We start from the raw sequence: 5,000 nt of genomic DNA on the forward strand, positions 1-5,000 counted from the left end.
AAGAAAGAGAGAGAGAGAGAGACACACACACACACACCACAGAAACATGATGGTCCGGGTGCGTTTCATTTAAAGCTGCAGGGGGGTCAAACATGAGGCCCGTGGGCCAGAACCGGCCCGCCGAGGGGTCCCGCTCCGTGCTCACTTCTGTGTTCTTTCCAGCAGAAACACACACACTATTTTAAATTACTACTGTTCTCCCACATGTTGTTATTATTAAACTGCAGCACGTGTATGGATCAAAAATAATACACAGGTATGACAATATCACAACTACACACACACACCACAGATATATGTGTCAGCAACATGTTCATGACGTCTCTGAATGGACGTAACAGGGTAAATTAATAGATGTTCATGTAGACATGGACACAAGCACACACACACACACACACACACACACACACACACACACACACAGCAGAGACAGACACACACAACACACACACACACACACAGCAGAGACCAGACACACACACACACACACACACACACACACGCAGCAGATATGTATGGATCAGCAAAATAAATGAAATCTTTGACAACAATAACAAGCTGAAAACATGCTGGTCTGGCCTCTGTGTGTGTGTGTGTGTGTGTGTGTGTATGTGTGTGGTGTGTGTGTGTGTGTGTGTGTGTATGTGTGTGTGTGTGTGTGTGTGTGTGTGTGTGTGTGTGTGTCTCTGCTGTGTGTGTGTGTGTGTCTCTGCTGTGTGTGTGTGTGTGTCTCTGCTGTGTGTGTGTGTGTGTCTCTGCTGTGTGTGTGTGTGTGTGTGTGTGTGAGTGTCTCTGCTGTATGTGTGTGTGTGTGTATGTTTATATGTGTGTGTCTCTGTGTGTCTGTGTCCCTGTATTTGTGTGTGTGTGTGTCTGTGTGTGTCCCTGTATTTGTGTGTGTGTGTGTCTGTGTGTTTATATGTGTGTGTGTGTGTGTGTGTGTGTGTGTGTGTGTGTGTGTGTGTGTGTGTGTGTGTGTGTGTGTGTGTGTGTGTGTGTGTTAAATGATAGAGACAAAGAAACCCAAAGGAGATAAAATGTTTTCTTTTGTTCTCTGCAGTAAACTTGGATTCAGTTTTTATTATTAAAGAATAAATAAATAATAATAACTTCTGATTTTATCGTGTGGTGTATGTGTGTATGTGTATGTGTGTATGGGAGTGTGTGTCTTGTTGTTTGTTTCATTAAATATCAGAAGGTAACAAACATCTCATCTCTCTCGTTTCTTTAAACCCAGAGATGTTCAGTTTCAGGAAGCTGTACTAGAGCTCAAGTGTGGATGTAGTAGTTGTTGGAAACTCCTGAACTACAGGATTCACACTGACTGATAAATTCAACACAAGACTCTCAGCACATGCAGTGTGTGTGTGTGTGTGTGTGTGTGTGTGTGTTATAAAAACAGTCTACACTCAGATATGCAGAAACACTTCAAAGAATAGCAAACTACCTGTTTTTACAATCTCCACAATATCAAACATCCCAACAACAAATGTAAGAATACACACACACACACACACACACACACCACACACACATTGGAGTAGTTCCCTTATGCAATGACCTTTCTCCTAGCAAACTCCTCCACAGCATCGCTAAAGTCCAGGAGGTCTCTGACAGGTTCAGACTCTATTTCCAGTAATGATAAAAAGGACTTCAGGCTCATTTTTAATTCTCCCCAAAAGAGAAAATGAGCCCCCCCCCCTCACAGTTTGTCACATAAACATTAGGGAAGACTAACTGCAGGCCAAACTTCAACATGGTTTTCAGCATGTTTGAGAGTGACTTGTGTGTTTCAGCCAACATGAAGGATCGTTAAAACAAGCTGTTCCTCCTACGGGACGGACCGGAAGTTAGGAGGTAGCCACAAGTTCTTCTGAATGTTTTAAACAGCAACCCTTAAACATATATATTCATGCCGTACATTGTTAGAAAGCTTAGATTCTCCTGATTCATTCAAGACCACTCACGACTTATATGGTTGCTCACAGCCGTAATAGTATTAGCGGTTAGCTCGGCTAGCCACTCAGCTAAGTAAGAAAAGCTATAATGCTACATACCTTCAAAGTCTTCCCTTTATCCCACAACGATCATCTTATGACTCAGCACTTCTGTACAGCTCGCCAAGTATCCATTCTGATGAAATATGAAATCTGTTTCCTTCTAACTGGAATACTTTCCTCAATATGTCAACATGTATTTAGTCCAACACGTAACGTATCACACAGGGAACAATCCATATGCGGTCCGTTACGTCATTTCCTGACCTGCACGTGGCATCTGTGTTTACGTCCGTGAGCTCCAACCTGTCAATCAGAACGTAGCCCCGCCCTAATGCATACCCTGCTTTATCGTCACATATAAAATCAGGGAGGCCAAAATGTCCCAAATGAACATCATACAGCATTGAAGAAGGCTTTAAACTAGCGATTGAGACCATAAACACATTTTGAAAACGTTTACTGAGGTTAGAAATCAAGTGAGAAGTTGGTGAATTCTCCATTGACTTGTATAGAGACGGTCGCCCCCTGGTGGCCTTTTGCTAGAATGCAGCTCTAAGTTACTAAGGTTTTATTGACGGAGTTACTGGCTAGTACCGCCACCTACTGCACCGGAAGTGTAATGACAAGCTACATTCACAGACAGAGTCTCATTATAATGTTTTTACAAGCGGAGGGGGGGCAGAGAGAGAGAGAGAGAGGGGGGGGGGGGGGGGCGATAGGGAGAAAGAGAGAGAGAGAGACTTTGAGGAGAGGACAGAGAGAGAGAGACAGAGAGAGAGAGAGAGAGAGAGAGAGAGAGAGGGAGACAGAGAGAGAGAGAGAGAGAGAGAGAGAGAGAGACAGAGAGATGGAAAAACCCAAGCAGGAGTGTGAATAATGATGGAGAGAGAGAGAGACAGAGAGCGAGGGACTGAGATGAAAGGAGACGATTGGACACGGAGATGCTGAGGAAGCGAGAAGAGGAGGGGAGCAGATGAAGTGAGAGTTTTCAACCCAAAAAAAGAAAAAGAAAAAAGAAAGAAAGAGAGGAGGGAGAGAGAGATGGATGGACAGGTTAAAAAGGGGAGGAGAGCAATAATCTGATTACTGACTGATGTAATGTATTTCCTCTTTCTCTCTCTTATTAGACGGAGCAGATATGAAGCCGTAAAGTTAACGGAGAACAATACTGAGGTATATTTTATATTTTCTCCGTGTTGCCGTGGAGACACTTCCTGTCTCTAACTGAAAGGCCAAGAAGGAACATGTGGCATTAAAGGAGTCCATTAAAAACATTACACTTCCTCTTCTTCAGCCTTCAACAGGAAGTCTGAGAGTCAGTAAATATAAGAGTTGGTAAGATGATGAATCCATAAATCAGTTAAACTAGATTTAAAAGCAGCATCAGGTTTGTTAAAATGTACATTTAGTATTTTTGTTGGTTTTATATCATTTAAATGACATTTGCATCATTTTTTACCAAAAGTAAGACTGAATGCTCCTGAAAATTCCTTCCGCCTTCCCTCCTTTCCTTCATTCCTTCCTCCCTCTTTTCCTTTCGTCCTTCCTTCCTCCTTCCTTCCTTCCTTCCTCCCTTCCTTCTGTCCATGCTTCCTCCCTCCCTTCCTTCCTCCCTCCTTTCCTCCCTTCCTTCCTCCCTTCCTTCCTCCCTCCTCTCCTTCCTTTTTCCCTCCTTGTCTTCCTTTCTCCTTTCCTCCCTCCTTTCCTTCCTCCCTCCTTTCCTCCCTTCCTTCCTCCCTCCTTTCCTTCCTCCCTTCCTTCCTCCCTCCTCTCCTTCCTTTTTCCCTCCTTGTCTTCCTTTCTCCTTTCCTCCCTCCTTTCCTTCCTCCCTCCTTTCCTCTCCTTCCTTTCTCCCTCCTTTCCTTCCTCCCTCCTTTCCTTCCTTCTTCCTCCCTCCTCTCCTTCCTTTCTCCCTCCTTTTCTTCCTTTCTCCTTTCCTCCCTCTTTTCCTTCCTCCCTCTTTTCCTTCCTTCTTCCTCCTCATTCAAGAGCACCTTCACTCTGAAGTGGATTTATTAAAGAGACTACTTCAATCCAGCCCCCCACTCCACCCCGCCCACCCCTCTTTTTCTCTTTTCTTTAAAACATACCCCCCCCTCTTTATTCCCCCCCGCCACCCATCCTTTCTTTAAAACATATCCGACAGAAACAGAGTTCTTTCAGGTGAAACCACGACACTGAGAATCAAACAGCGATGACAGCAGGATGCCTCCCTCCTTCCTTCCTTCCTTGCTTCCCTCCTTCCTTCCTTCCTTCCTCCCTCCTTTCCTTCTTTCTCCCTTCCTTCCTCCCTTCCTTCCTTCCTTCCTTCCTCCCTCCTTCCTTTTTTCCTTCCTTCTTCCTCCCTCTTTTCCTTTCTCCTTCCTTCCTTCCTTCCTTACTTCGTTCCTCCCTTCTTCCTCCCTCCTTTCCCTCCTCCTTTCCTTCCTTCTTCCTCCCTCCTCTCCTTCCTTTCTCCCTCCTTTTCTTCCTTTCTCCTTTCCTTCCTGCCTCTTTTCCTTCCTTCTTGCTCCTCATTCAAGAGCACCTTCACTCTGAAGTGGATTTATGAAAGAGACTACTTCAATCCACCCCCCGATGACAGCAGGATGCCTCCCTCCCTCCTTCCTCTCTCCTTTCCTTCCTTATTCCTCCCTTCCTTCCTCCCTCCTTTGCTTTCTTCTTCCTCTCTCCTTCCTTCCTTATTCCTCCCTTCCTTCCTCCCTCCTTTCCTTCCTTCTTCCTCCCTCCTTCCTTACTTTGTTCCTCCCTTCCTTCCTCCCTCCTTTCCCTCCTTCCTCCCTCCTTTCCTTCTTTCCTTCCTTCCTTTCTTCCTCCCTCCTTCCTTTCCTTTCCCTCCTCCCTCCTTTCCTTCCTCTTTTTCTTCCTTTTCCTCCCTCCCTCTTTTCCTTCCTTCCTCCCTCCTTTCCTTCCTTCTTCCTCCTCATTCAAGAGCACCTTCACTCTGAAGTGGATTTATTAAAAAGACTACTTCAATCTACCCCCCCCCCCCCCTCCCGG

This window comes from Scomber japonicus, chromosome 3 (genome assembly GCF_027409825.1).
Source record: "Scomber japonicus isolate fScoJap1 chromosome 3, fScoJap1.pri, whole genome shotgun sequence".
Classification (NCBI taxonomy): Eukaryota; Metazoa; Chordata; class Actinopteri; order Scombriformes; family Scombridae; genus Scomber; species Scomber japonicus.